This window comes from Pseudophryne corroboree, chromosome 3 (genome assembly GCF_028390025.1).
Source record: "Pseudophryne corroboree isolate aPseCor3 chromosome 3, aPseCor3.hap2, whole genome shotgun sequence".
NCBI lineage: Eukaryota > Metazoa > Chordata > Amphibia > Anura > Myobatrachidae > Pseudophryne > Pseudophryne corroboree.
Window position 1 is genome coordinate 141215786 of NC_086446.1, and position 16192 is coordinate 141231977.

Here is a 16192-nt window from a genome sequence, read left to right on the forward strand (position 1 = left end):
ATTAGACCGGTCAAATAAAATCACTAACAATATATTTGCATAGCTATAGGAGGTGGATCTTAGATAAACTCTGTGCACAGAGAAATTTTCAAAAATAAAAATCAGTCCATATATTGGATTAAAAAATCAATTTACCAGCTGTAATTCGCACCCATGTAGTAGATAATAAGATTTTACTTACCGATAAATCTATTTCTCGTAGTCCGTAGTGGATGCTGGGACTCCGTAAGGACCATGGGGAATAGCGGCTCCGCAGGAGACAGGGCACAAAATAAAAGCTTTAGGATCAGGTGGTGTGCACTGGCTCCTCCCCCTATGACCCTCCTCCAAGCCTCAGTTGGGATACTGTGCCCGGACGAGCGTACATAATAGGGAAGGATATTGAATCCCGGGTAAGACTCATACCAGCCACACCAATCACACCGTACAACTTGTGATCTGAACCCAGTTAACAGTATGATAAACGTAAAGGAGCCTCTGAAAAGATGGCTCACAACAATAATAACCCGAATTTTTTGTAACAATAACTATATACAAGTATTGCAGACAATCCGCACAAGGGATGGGCGCCCAGCATCCACTACGGACTACGAGAAATAGATTTATCGGTAAGTAAAATCTTATTTTCTCTGACGTCCTAGTGCATGCTGGGACTCCGTAAGGACCATGGGGATTATACCAAAGCTCCCAAACGGGCGGGAGAGTGCGGATGACTCTGCAGCACCGAATGAGAGAACTCCAGGTCCTCCTCAGCCAGGGTATCAAATTTGTAGAATTTTGCAAACGTGTTTGCCCCTGACCAAGTAGCTGCTCGGCAAAGTTGTAAAGCCGAGACCCCTCGGGCAGCCGCCCAAGATGAGCCCACCTTCCTTGTGGAATGGGCTTTTACAGATTTTGGCTGTGGCAATCCTGCCACAGAATGTGCAAGCTGAATTGTACTACAAATCCAACGAGCAATCGTCTGCTTAGAAGCAGGAGCACCCAGCTTGTTGGGTGCATACAGAATAAACAGCGAGTCAGATTTTCTGACTCCAGCCGTCCTGGAAACATATATTTTCAAGGCCCTGACAACGTCAAGCAACTTAGAGTCCTCTAAGTCCCTGGTAGCCGCAGGTACCACAATAGGTTGGTTCATGTGAAAAGCAGAAACCACCTTAGGTAGAAATTGAGGACGAGTCCTCAATTCCGCCCTGTCAGAATGAAAAATTAAGTAAGGGCTTTTATATGATAAAACCGCCAATTCTGACACACGCCTGGCTGAAGCCAAGGCTAACAGCATCGACACCTTCCATGTGAGATATTTTAAGTCCACAGTGGAAAGTGGTTCAAACCAATGTGACTTTAGAAAACTCAACACCACATTGAGATCCCAAGGTGCCACTGGAGGCACAAAAGGAGGCTGTATGTGCAGCACCCCTTTTACAAATGTCTGAACTTCAGGTACTGAAGCCAGTTCTTTCTGGAAGAAAATCGACAGGGCCGAAATTTGAACCTTAATGGACCCTAATTTTAGGCCCATAGACAGTCCTGTTTGCAGGAAATGAAGGAAACGACCCAGTTGAAATTCCTCTGTAGGGGCCTTCTTGGCCTCACACCACGCAACATATTTACGCCAAATGCGGTCCGTCTTGGCCAATCCGGAACCACGAGTATAGTTCTTACTCCTCTCCTTCTTATGATTCTCAGTACTTTTGGTATGAGAGGCAGAGGAGGGAACACATACACTGACTGGTACACCCACGGCGTTACCAGAGCGTCCACTGCTATTGCCTGAGGGTCCCTTGACCTGGCGCAATATCTGTCCAGTTTCTTGTTTAGACGTGACGCCATCATGTCCACCTTTTGGTTTTTCCCAACGGTTTACAATCAGGTGGAAGACTTCTGGGTGAAGTCCCCACTCTCCCGGGTGAAGGTCGTGTCTGCTGAGGATGTCTGCTTCCCAATTGTCCACTCCCGGAATGAATACTGCTGACAGTGCTATCACATGATTTTCCGCCCAGCGAAGAATCCTTGCAGCTTCTGCCATTGCCCTCCTGCTTCTCGTGCCGCCCTGTCTGTTTACGTGGGCGACTGACGTGATGTTGTCAGATTGGATCAACACCGCCTGACCCTGAAGCAGAGGTTTTGCTTGACTTAGGGCATTGTAAATGGCCCTTAGTTCCAGAATGTTTATATGAAGAGATGTTTCCATGCTTGACCACAGGCCCTGGAAATTCCTTCCCTGTGTGACTGCTCCCCAGCCTCTCAGGCTGGCATCCGTGGTTACCAGGATCCAATCCTGAATGCCAAATCTGCGGCCCTCTAGTAGATGAGCACTCTGCAGCCACCACAGGAGAGACACCCTTGTCCTTGGCGACAGGGTTATCCGCTGATGCATCTGCAGATGCGATCCGGACCATTTGTCCAGTAGATCCCACTGAAATGTTCTTGCATGGAATCTTCCGAATGGAATCGCTTCGTAAGAAGCCACCATTTTCCCCAGGACCCTCGTGCACTGATGCACTGAGACCTGTCCTGGTTTTAGGAGGTTCCTGACTAGCTCGGATAACTCCCTGGCCTTCTCCTCCGGGAGAAACACCTTCTTCTGGACTGTGTCCAGAATCATTCCTAGGAACAGTAGACGTGTCGTTGGAATCAGCTGCGATTTTGGAATATTTAGAATCCACCCGTGCTGACGTAACACTACCTGAGATAGTGCTACTCCGACTTCTAACTGTTCCCTGGATCTTGCCCTTATCAGGAGATCGTCCAAGTAAGGGATAATTGAAATGCCTTTTCTTCGTAGAAGAATCATCATTTCGGCCATTACCTTGGTAAAGACCCGAGGTGCCGTGGACAATCCAAACGGCAGCGTCTGAAACTGATAATGACAGTTTTGTACTACAAACCTGAGGTACCCTTGGTGAGAAGGGTATATCGGGACGTGGAGATAAGCATCTTTGATGTCCAGAGACACCATATAGTCCCCTTCTTCCAGGTTCGCTATCACTGCTCTGAGTGACTCCATCTTGAATTTGAACCTTTTTATGTAAGTGTTCAAGGATTTCAGATTTAAAATTGGTCTCACCGAGCCGTCCGGCTTCGGTACCACAAACAGCGTGGAATAAAACCCCTTTCCTTGTTGCAGGAGGGGTACCTTGATTATCACCTGCTGGGAATACAGCTTGTGAATGGCTTCTAGAACTGCCTCCCTGTCGGAGGGAGACTTTGGTAAAGCAGACTTCAGGAAACGATGAGGGGGAAACGCCTCGAATTCCAGTTTGTACCCCTGCGATACTACCTGTAGAATCCAGGGATCCACTTGCGAGTGAGCCCAATGCGCGTTGAAATTTTTGAGACGGGCCCCCACCATATCTGAGTCTGCTTGTAAAGCCCCAGCGTCATGCTGAAGACTTGGCAGAAGCAGGGGAGGGCTTCTGCTCTTGGGAAGCGGCTGCATGGTGCAGTCTTTTTCCTCTTCCTCTGCCCCGGGGCAGAAAGGAGTGGCCTTTTGCTCGCTTGTACTTATGGGAATGAAAGGACTGAGATTGAAAAGACGGTGTCTTTTTCTGCTGATGTGGAGTGACCTGGGGTAAAAAGGTGGATTTTCCAGCCGTTGCCGTGGCCACCAGGTCCGATAGACCAGCCCCAAATAACTCCTCCCCTTTATACGGCAATACTTCCATGTGCCGTTTGGAATCCGCATCCCCTGACCACTGTCGCGTCCACAACGCTCTTCTGGCAGAGATGGACATAGCACTTACTCTTGATGCCAGGGTGCAAATATCCCTCTGTGCATCACGCATATATAGTAATGCATCCTTTAAATGTTCTATAGTTAACAAAATATTGTCCCTATCCAGGGTATCAATATTCTCAGTCAGGGAATCCGACCATGCGACTCCAGCACTGCACATCCAGGCTGAGGCGATTGCTGGTCGCAGTATAACACCAGTATGTGTGTATATACTTTTTAGGATATTTTCCAGCCTTCTATCAGCTGGTTCTTTGAGGGTAGCCGTATCAGGAGACGGTAACGCTACTTGTTTAGATAAACGTGTGAGCGCCTTATCTACCCTAGGGGGTGTTTCCCAACGCGCCCTAACCTCTGGCGGGAAAGGATATAATGCTAATAATTTTTTAGAAATTAGCTGTTTTTTATCGGGAGAAACCCACGCTTTTTCACACACCTCATTTATTTCCTCTGACTCAGGAAAAAATATTGGTAGTTTTTTCTCACCCCACATAATACCCTTCTTTGTGGTACTTGTAGTGTCAGAAAGGTTCAATGCCTCTTTCATTGCCGTGATCATGTAACGTGTGGCCCTACTGGACATTACGTTTGTCTCGTCACCGTCGACACTAGACTCAGTATCTGTGTCAGGGTCTGTGTCGACCCACTGAGGTAACGGGCGTTTTAGCGCCCCTGACGGTGTCTGAGACGCCTGGACAGGCACTAACTGATTTGCCGGCTGTCTCATGTCGTCAACAGTTTTTTGCAAATTGCTGACATTATCACTTAATTGTTTAAATACAATCATCCAGTCAGGTGTCGACTCCCTAGGGGGTGACATCACCAACGCAGGCAACTGCTCCGCCTCCACATAATTTTCCTCCTCATACATGTCGACACACGCGTACCGACACACAGCACACACACACCGGGAATGCTCTGATAGAGGACAGGACCCCACTTAGCCCTTTGGAGAGACAGAGGGAGAGTCTGCCAGCACACACCCAGCGCTATATATATATACAGGGATAACCTTATATAAGTGTTATTCCCTTATAGCTGCTGTTAATTATTGTTATTTGCTGCCAAAAATGCCCCCCCTTCTCTTTTTTACCCTGATTCTGAAGCAGGACTGCAGGGGAGAGTCAGGGAGCCGTCCTTCCAGCGGAGCTGTGAGGGAAAATGGCGCTTGTGTGCTGAGGAGATAGGCTCCGCCCCTTCACGACGTCCTTATCTCCCGCTTTTTTGTGTAAAATGGCAGGGGATTAAAATACATCCATATAGCCCAGGAGCTATATGTGATGTATTCTGTTTTGCCACCTAAGGTATTCTGTTATATTGCGTCTCAGGGCGCTCCCCCCCAGCGCCCTGCACCCTCAGTGACCGGAGTGTGAAGTGTGCTGAGAGCAATGGCGCACAGCTGCGGTGCTGTGCGCTACCTTAGTCTGAAGACAGGATGTCTTCTGCCGCCGATTTCACCGGACCTCTTCGTCTCTTCTGGCTCTGTAAGGGGGACGGCGGCGCGGCTCCGGTGACCCATCCAGGCTGAACCTGTGATCGTCCCTCTGGAGCTAGTGTCCAGTAGCCTAAGAAACCCGATCCACTCTGCACTCAGGTGAGTCCGTTTCTTCTCCCCTTAGTCCCACGATGCAGTGAGCCTGTTGCCAGCAGGACTCACTGAAAATAAAAAAAAAAACCTAACTAAACTTTTATTCTAAGCAGCTCAGGAGAGCCACCTAGATTGCACCCTTCTCGGCCGGGCACAAAAATCTAACTGAGGCTTGGAGGAGGTGACAATGCCAAATTCCCTTGTCGTATAAACAACCCTTTATGAAGCTAAGAACACTGTACGCTGTTTGCTTAAGAAATACCGTATGGGTACGCTATCTGCGTAACGATCGCTAAGCCGTAGGCGAGACGCTCAAGCGTCACGTTCGCTCACGGCCCAGTGATCACAGGACACGTTATTGGTTATGTCTAGGGGAATGATTCGCTGTAGCGTAGCCTACGCTCGAGACCACGAGGAGGTCACCAGCGATGCAGACGCTCACAACACTATACCTTTATGTTAAAACCTTATACCAATGAAATACACTGAATACCTTAATGTGAGTACAGGGTGTAAGTGCAACCTTGTGTAACCTGACTAACTACAAAGCTGCTTGAGCGTCACCGACGCTCAAGTGAACACTTAACACTATAGAAAATACACAGATACTGGTTTAGGTTCCAAAGCCTATTAACTGTATTATATCTAATATACTTGTAAAAGGGGATAACAGTACAAATGATACACTACAATATAACAGAGACTTCCTAACCACAGAACTAAACAATAAATACAAAAAGACAATACTACTCTGACCTAAATGCAATACAATACAATACTATCTAATACAATACAATACTAGCCTAGTCTAGGGGAGATATGAGAGAAAAGAACAGGGAGAGAGAGAGAGAGAGAGAGAGATTGGCTCACAATAACATTAAAAGACAATATGGTTGCAGCGAAGCTTACACATGTGAGGAACAATCGCTGCGCAGTTAATCAATGCTGAGAATCTTTGTTTAGAAAGTACTTGAGCTTACCCATGCTGCCTGTCCCTATATACACAACACCCAGCTACACAATCGTCCCTACAATGCCGCATGGGGCAGAAGCTAGACTCCATTTTATTCCAAAATGTCCAAGCCTCAAAACAATGCATATGTTCTGATTTTACAATTCCAAACAATCTAAATCACCTTTCACAATTTCAAGCAAACACAGTATCTCTATAACCAGAGCATATGAGTTATCACAAGACCAGACCACCAGGTACTCACAAGTATCAGCCTGCCATTGCTACCAGCACATATTCAAAAGTACTGCATGGTGGTATTTATGATTAACAAGATCCCAGCTACCATCACAGATTCCACAGGGCACCAACACTAACACCCAACAATCATCACAGCCAAGTTACAATATCCTATTTAAACCAGAAAGCAATATGTCTATATTTCCTTCTATAGCCATGTGATTATATACTTAGCCTTTGGGAAGGAATTCTGTCCTGGGGATGTAGCCGCCATGCTGCTTGATGCTAGCTTAGTTCTGAGTGTCAGTCAGCCCTGTGATCTCCAGTGGGTATATCATACCTGCATTCCAGCTGTGGGGGTGTGTCAACCACAGGAAGTGTGTGTCCCTCCCAGCATGTGAGCCAGCTGCATCAGTGGCCTTGGTTATGTAACACAATGGGTGATGACCAACACATTCCTGTCTAGTGAGAAGCTATTGTTTGGCGAATACAAAACAGAATCCTGTCTGGGTTTTGTTCTATATTCATGATGTCCACTTTCAGTTGAGACAATGACATCTCAGCCCTCATTCTCCTGTATACAAATCCAGCCCCATTTGTAAACACAGGTGTTGGCCCTCCTTATTGAGTCTCAAAAGCTCAGTGTAATTAAAGGCTATTGTACTCCGTCTGCGGGAAAGATACTGATTTGGAGTACAATTGATCTTCAATTACTATTCCTGTGTTTACCTTATGCATGTGTAGATATGAGGCCCTCTTAACATGCAAACTATTGTTTGGGGGATCTCTGAGGTCAAAGAGACATTTGAGACCTACTGATGCCTGTCTCCAACTGTTCAGATGCATGACTAAGTAAGAACAAATAATAATAAATAAATGGACATAACTTCTTATGTCCATAACTATTCGCACGAGCAATTAATACGCTCCAAACCAACACCGGAATATTGCTAATTAAATACTCTTCCGATGGGTACCAAACACTGCTGTATGATTCCTGTTAGACCCTTCGTACGATGCAAAGAGGGATTCCTCAGCTCAGGGACATTCTATTTTAATCTATCAAAGGGACCATGATCTATAATCTACATTAATTGTGAAAATATGTAACGAATGAGTCGCACGCTACGACTACATAAACTCTACCGTAAATACGCATACCGCGCCTGCGAGTGCACGCTATTGCGGGTATGCGCCTTCACGGGAGAGCGTACGCACGCGCAGCACGGACCAGTGTGCGGTGCAAATATGGCAGTGTGCATAGAGACATTTTTCTGACTTCGACAGAGGGTCATAGGGGGAGGAGCCAGTGCACACCACCTGATCCTTAAGCTTTTATTTTGTGCCCTGTCTCCTGCGGAGCCGCTATTCCCCATGGTCCTTATGGAGTCCCAGCATCCACTAGGACGTCAGAGAAAACATATTTATAAGTTGTTATATATTGGAATTCCTCAATATGCTGCCACTTGGCAAAGGAGATGATATTGTGCAAAATAACCGCTCCACACTGGAGCCTTACGTGTAGCTTGCACCAGTTGTTATAACACGGGAGAGTCCAATGACAGAAGAGACGGTCTCGGGCTGCGGGAACGGCGCTTCACTGGCGCCTGCTGTGCTGAATAATTACCCGACTTCCAAGCTTTATGAGTCCACGCCTCCAAGTGCCGTATGCAGACACCACAATCACGGTTGTGTTCTCCCGATCTCCGTTTAGTCCACGGATATTACCGCTAGATGATGGTATATTTTGGGGCTGCAAATAAGGCTGGTATAAGGGTCCAATGACTCTCCCGTGTTATAACAACTGGTGCAAGCTACACGTAAGGCTCCAGTGTGGAGCGGTTATTTTGCACAATATCATCTCCTTTGCCAAGTGGCAGCATATTGAGGAATTCCAATATATAACAACTTATAAATATGTTATCTACTACATGGGTGCGAATTACAGCTGGTAAATTGATTTTTTAATCCAATATATGGACTGATTTTTATTTTTGAAAATTTCTCTGTGCACAGAGTTTATCTAAGATCCACCTCCTATAGCTATGCAAATATATTGTTAGTGATTTTATTTGACCGGTCTAATAGTTTATTGTAAAGTATGTATATATATATATATATATATATATATATTTATATATATATATATTTAAATGTAATAAAAAATATAGAATATATGAAATTATTTATTTGTTTTTATTGAACTTTGAGCCATATCATACTATTTATAGCGCAAGAGGAGATTAGTTCAGTGAACTGATAAAGTGCAAGGTGATAAAGTACAAGTCAGTCTGCTCCTAACTGTCATTTTTCAAACCCAGCCTGTGACATGGCAATTAGGAGCTGATTGGCTGGTACTTTATCACCATGCAAATTATCATTTCACCAGGTTTAATAAATCGTCCGCTTATTAATTTATGTACGAGTAGTTAGAAGTAGAAGAACTCTAACAGAAACCACTAAGCTCATCTACAGCCACACCACACTGTATATGCCCAATATCACCTGATTTTAGGCCTGGTTTGTTCTTGGATGTGAGACCACCTGGGAATACCAGGTGCTGTAGGTAGTTTTATACTACCAACACCGTTCTCTTGATGCATACTATTTTGAAACTTATTCATTGATGTTGAAGTTAGAAACAGCAAAAATCATCTACAGCCGCATCACACTGGATATGTCCAATCTCATCTGATGATGGAAGCTAAGCAGTGTTGTGCCTGGTTTGTTTTTGGATTTCAAGTCCTGCCTTCTGGTTTGGCCATGGCACCTCGGATATTTACCAAGGTCATGGCCGTGATGACGACCCTTCACCATCAGAGAATCAGGATCCTGCCAAATCTGGACGACTTGCTGATCCTGGTGAACTCCCAAGAGGTTCTCCACAGTTATCTGGAACTGGCGGTCCAATTCCTACAAGTCCACGGGTGGCTCATCAACTGAAAAAAGTCCTCGCTGGTCCCTGCTCGGAACATGGTGCACCTAGGGGCACTGCTGGACACACACAGCCAACAATTGTTTCTGTCTCCAGAGAAAGTCCTGAAAATTCAGGACAGTATCTTTCTCTCTCGCCCAAGAGTGTTGATACACACGGCGATGCAAGTACTAGACCTCATGGTGTCGGCTTTCGATATGGTAGAGTACGCTCAATTTCATTACCGCCCTCTGCAGAGGTTAATCCTCTCCAAGTGGGACGGCCTGCCTCATCGGATAATGTCTCAAATGATCTCCTTGACTCCGGAGGTTCGTCTGACACTGAGCTGGTGGCTAGGGACCAACAGTTGAGCAGGAGCCATCCCTTCTGGATCTCCAGCTGTGTCCTCCTGACAATGGATGCCAGTCTTTTGGGCTGGGCCACGGTGTTGGAGCAACACTTTCTCCAGGGTCGGTGAACCAGGGAGGAATCTCTCCTCCTGATATACATTCTGGAATTGCAGGCAGTGTTCAATTAATTGACACTGGCCCTGCCTCTAGTACAGAACAGGCCTGTTCAAGTACAATCTGACAACGCCACCACGGTAGTGTACACAAATCATCAAGGCGGCACTCGAAACTTGGCGGCACTCGAAACTGCATGGCAAAGCTGGAAGTATCAAAAATCCTCCATTGGGTAGAATGTCATCTGACAGCAATATCGGCAGTGTTCATTCCCGGAGTCCTCAACTGGGAAGCGGATTTCCTCAGTCGTCAGGACGTTCATGCTGGAGAGTGGAGAGGCCGCAGCAGAAATGTCTGCACTGGTGTCAGTAGGTGACTGAGGCAGGGATGATTGGGAGATAGTGGGTGACTGAAGCATGTATGAGTGGGAGATAGTGGGTGACTGAAGCCGGGGTGACTGGGAGATAGTGGGTTACTGAGGGAGGGGTGATAGGAAGGGGTTGGGTAAGTATGGGAAGAAAGTGGGTGACAGGGATAATAAATGACTAAGGCAGGGGTGATAGGGAGATAGTGGATGATTGTGCAGGGGTGACAGGGACAGTAAGAGACTGAGGCAGGGGTGACAGGGATAGTGGCTGACTGAGGCAGGGGTGACTGGGAGATAGTTGGTGACTGAGGCAGGGTTGATAGGGATAGTGGGTGACTGAAGCAGGGGTGACAGTGGGTGACTAAAGCAGGGGTGACTGGTATAGTGGGTGACTGAGGCAGGGATCGCAGGTATTGTGGTTGACTGAGGCAGCGGTGACTGGGAGATAGTGGGTAACTGAGGCAGGGGTGACAGGGAAAGTGTGTGACTCAGGCAGGGGTGACAGGGAGATAGTGGGCAGCATATCTCTGCCTCACTGCAGCAGCACATTCCTGCTTCAATGACAGCAGCACATCCCTGCCTCGCTGACAGCAGCACATCCCTGCCTCGCTGACAGCAGCACATTTCTGCCTCGCTGACAGCAGCACATTTCTGCCTCGCTGACAGCAGCACAGCACTGCTTCGCTGACAGCAGCACATCACTGCTTCACTACCAGCAGCACATCCCTGCCTCACTGGCAGCAGAACATCCCTGCCTTACTGACAGCTGTATATAGGGCCTAATTCAGACCTGATCCCTGCTGTGCATATTCACACAACAGGAGATCAGGTCTGAAGTGCGTGTGTGCAGGTGCCGCAGTGCACCGGCACATGCCAGAGATGCGATCAGCCGCATCACACTGGATATGTCCAATCTCATCTGATGTTGGAAGCTAAGCAGTGTTGTGCCTAGTTAGTTTTTGGATTTCAGGTCCTGCCTTCTGGTTTGGCCACGGCACCTCGGAAATTCACCAAGGTCATGGCCGTGATGACGACCCTTCACCATCGGTGGACCAGGGAGGAATCTCTCCTCCCGATAAACATTCTGGAATTGCAGGCAGTGTTCAATTCATTGACACTAGCCCTGCCTCTAGTACAGAACAGGCCTGTTCAAGTACAATCGGACAACGCCACCATGGTAGTGTACACAAATCATCAAGGCGGCACTCGAAATTGCATAGCAAAGCTGGAAGTATCAAAAATCCTCAATTGGGTAGAACGTCATCTGCCAGCAATATCGGCAGTGTTCATTCCCGGAGTCCTCAACTGGGAAGCGGATTTCCTCAGTCGTCAGGACGTTCACGCTGGAGAGTGGAGAGGCCGCAGCAGAAATGTCTGCACTGGTGTCAGTAGGTGACTGAGGCAGGGATGACTGGGAGATAGTGGGTGACTGAAGCATGTATGAGTGGGAGATAGTGGGTGACTGAGGCCGGGGTGACTGGGAGATAGTCAGTGACTAAGGCAGGGGTGATAGGGATATAGTGGATGACTGTGGCAGGGGTGACAGGGACAGTAGGAGACTGAGGCAGGAGTGACAGGGATAGTGGGTGACTGAGGCAGGGGTGATAGGGTGACAGTGGGTGACTGAGGCAGGGGTGACAGGGATAGTGGGTGACTGAGGCAGGGGTGATATGGAGATAGTGGTTGACTGAGGCAGGGGTGACAGAGATAGTGGGTGACTAAAGCAGTGGTGACTGGTATAGTGGGTGACTGAGGCAGGGGTCGCAGGTATAGTGGTTAACTGAGGCAGCGGTGACTGGGAGATAGTGGGTAACTGGGGCAGGGGTGACAGGGAAAGTGTGTGACTCAGGCAGGGGTGATAGGGAGATAGTGGGCAGCAGATCACTGCCTTGCTGACAGCAGCACATCCCTGCTTCACTGACAGCAGCACATCCCTGCCTCATTGACAGCAGCACATACCTGCCTCACTTATAGCAGCACATCCCTGCCTTACTGACAGCAGCAGATCACTGCCTCACTGACAGCAGCAGATCACTGCCTCACTGGCAGCAGCAGATCCCTGCCTCATTGGCAGCAGCAGATCCCTGCCTCACTGGCAGCAGCAGATCCCTGCCTCACTGGCAGCAGCAGATCCCTGCCTTACTGACAGCTGTATATAGGGCCTAATTCAGACCTGATCTCTGCTGTGCATATTCACACAACAGGAGATCAGGTCTGAAGTGTGTGTGTGGGCTGGTGCCGCAGTGCACCGGCACATGCCAGAGATGCGATCAGCATCTCTGCAAAGTGAGCGCCTCTGCCAACACATACTTATCTTGCATATGAGATCTCTTGATCATAAAGATAGTTCTCACAGGGTGAGGTTCATCCATTACATTTTAAAGTAGGAAGGTACAAATTACATATTCAAATTACATATATGTGCTGGATTCAAATGTTTTCCCCCCTTCCTTTCTCAATTGTGCCCATCAGCAGCTATTCTAATGTTGCTGCCAATGGGTGTGACACATTCATTTCTTCTGTGGGGTACACTGGACTCCACAAGGATTCACATTGGGGTGTAGAGTAGGATCTTGATCTGAGGCACCAACAGGCTCAAAGCTTTTGACTGTTCCCAAGATGCTCAGCGCCCCCTGCTCTATAACCTCGCTTCCATGAACAGGGAGCTCAGTTTGTAGTTGGTGCCTTCAGTAGCAGGCCACTTAACAGGGGGCTGCCTCAGGCAGCCTATTCTTAGCTATTAATTTTGACAAGAAAAGAAGAACTTTTTTTATAAGAATCTACAAGGGCTGCAGCAGGCTAGGTCTAATAGACATCTTTACTGCAGCTCCATCACTCCCAGCGGCGCAGTATACTCCCGTGCCCTGGTTGCTGGGTCACTGCAGCGGAGGCTCTGGTTTCTTCCTAAGGTCAGTCACACACACACCGCCCTCCGGGATCACGAGGCCGCTGATGAAAGGGAGGTAAGGGGCTTCTGTGCCCACACTATACCGAGATCCAGCGTGGCTGTAGGGGGCGGGCCGTGTACGCACTGGCGTGGACACTGATTACTGGGCAGCCGCTCCACTAGCCACCAGGGACAGTTAAGGAGCACAGCTCTGGGGGTTTTTCTCCTATATTAACCCCATTTTGTACTACCTGCAGTGCTTTGTGATAGGTAATAGAGCCTGATTCAGGTTGGATTGTAATCGCAATAAGCAATCCAACTGCAAAAATTGCTAAGAGCATACGCATGCGCCTGCATTTTCTGTGGCACCCCGCAGATAATGCGATCACCTCTGACTGTCAATCGGTGCGGGGGGGGGGGGGGGGGTCAGCAACAATCCATTTCAAAGTCGGAGATGGAGCGGTGCAGGGGCAGGGCTACAAAATGGGGTCGGCAACGGAGAAACATGAGGCGTGGTCAGAGCGGCTGCATGACATCGCATGCAGCCGCTGCGATCACAAAAATGGTGGCGGCTTCCTGCGCACACGTACAGTCTGCACCAACAGGAGGCTAACCCATTTTTTATGATCACGCTGAACTGCACTGAGACTGCAATTTCAGCGTGGTCAAGAAGGGAGGCGGCATGCTGGGTGGCCATGCCCTGTGATGGGTGGCCCCAGCATGCGAACCAAAGGATTGCAAATTCTGTTACTTAGCAGAATTTGCAATCCTTACTGAATTAGGCCCATTGATTACAAAATTGTAAACAATATTTGAAGTTTTTCTTCAGGGACTAACACAAAAGATGCTTGGGGCTACTAACACATGGGTAAGCCACGTAAAGCTTCCCATGGGTCAGTGGCATCACAACAGGGTTGCGGCACACACCCGAGTGTCACCCGCCAAGGGGGGTGACACCAAAGTGCCGGCTCTTCTTCAGTGACAGAATATGGGTGTTTCACTGTGACATTACGTGCAACACCCAGTTTCTGTCACTGTGCAGGAGCCAGCACCACTCACACACAGGGTCCCCGGGTGCAGCCCCCAACCCCCGGGATACCCGGAGCAACAAAATGGTGATTCAGGCCACGCCCCTACCTATGAGACCATGCCTCCTTTTTACCATTGCGCTGCTTATCTGCGCGCACTGCATTACAATCTCCTTCGCCACCTCTCTGGGTGTCACCAGTGATAGTGACACCTCTGCCATGCTTGTAGCAGCTGGTCCTAAGATCTACGCCTCCAGCCCTGAGTGTTTGCCCATGTGACTTGTTGATCATCATAGCGAAGCAGATGCTTACAGAAAACTGCAGGGGCTTAGATTGAAAAGAAAAACATTGATGAACCCATCATTTCAGAGACAGGGTCTGCCACACGACTGACTGAAATGACTGGTTGGTTTGTGCCCCCACCAAAAAAGAATCAATCAATCAATCAATCAATCAATCTCTCCTTGCACAAACTGGCTCTACAGAGGCAAGATGTCCACCTCATCATCCTCCGATTCCTCACCCCTTTCACTGTGTACATCCCCCTCCTCACAGATTATTAATTCGTCCCCACTGGAATCCACCATCTCAGATCCCTGTGTACTTTCTGGAGGCAATTGCTGGTGAATGTCTCCACGGAGGAATTGATTATAATTCATTTTGATGATCATCATCTTCTCCACATTTTCTGGAAGTAACCTCGTACGCCGATTGCTGACAAGGTGAGCGGCTGCACTAAACACTCTTTTGGAGTACACACTGGAGGGAGGGCAACTTAGGTAGAATAAAGCCAGTTTGTGCAAGGGCCTCCAAATTGCCTCTTTTTCCTGCCAGTATACATACTGACGTGCCTACCTGGATGCAGTCACTCATATAATTCTCCACCATTCTTTCAAAGGTGACAGAATCATATGCAGTGACAGTAGACGACATGTCAGTAATCGTTGCCAGGTCCTTCAGTCCGGACCAGATGTCAGCACTCACTCCAGACTGCCCTGCATCACCGCCAGCGGGTGGGCTCGGAATTCTTAGCCTTTTCCTCGCACCCCCAGTTGCGGGAGAATGTGAAGGAGGAGCTGTTGACGGGTCACGTTCCGCTTGACTTGACAATTTTCTCACCAGCAGGTCTTTGAACCTCTGCAGACTTGTGTCTGCCGGAAAGAGAGATACAATGTAGGTTTTAAATCTAGGATCGAGCACGGTGGCCAAAATGTAGTGCTCTGATTTCAACAGATTGAATCCTGGTTAAGCGAATTAAGGGCTCCATCCACAAGTCCCACATGCCTAGTGGAATCGCTCTGTTTTAGCTCCTTCTTCAATGTCTCCAGCTTCTTCTGCAAAAGCCTGATGAGGGGAATGACCTGACTCAGGCTGGCAGTGTCTGAACTGACTTCACGTGTGGCAAGTTCAAAGGGTTGCAGAACCTTGCACAACGTTGAAATCATTCTCCACTGCGCTTGAGTCAGGTGCATTCCCCCTCCTTTGCCTATTTCGTGGGCAGATGTATAGGCTTGAATGGCCTTTTGCTGCTCCTCCATCCTCTGAAGCATATAGAGGGTTGAATTCCACCTCGTTACCACCTCTTGCTTCAGATGATGGCAGGACAGGTTCAGGAATGTTTGGTGGTGCTCCAGTCTTCGACATGCGGTGGCTGAAGGCAGAAAGTGGCCCGCAATTCTTCGGGCCACCGACAGCATCTCTTGCACGCCCCTGTTGTTTTTTAAATAATTCTGCACCACCAAATTAAATGTATGTGCAAAACATGGGACGTGCTGGAATTTGCCCAGATGTAATGCACGCACAATATTGGTGGCGTTGTCCGATGTCACAAATCCCCAGGAGAGTCCAATTGGGGTAAGCCATTCTGCGATGATGTTCCTCAGTTTCCGTAAGAGGTTGTCAGCTGTGTGCCTCTTATGGAAAGCGGTGATACAAAGCGTAGCCTGCCTAGGAACGAGTTGGCAATTGCGAGATGCTGCTACTGGTGCCGCCGCTGCTGTTCTTGCTGCGGGGGGCAAT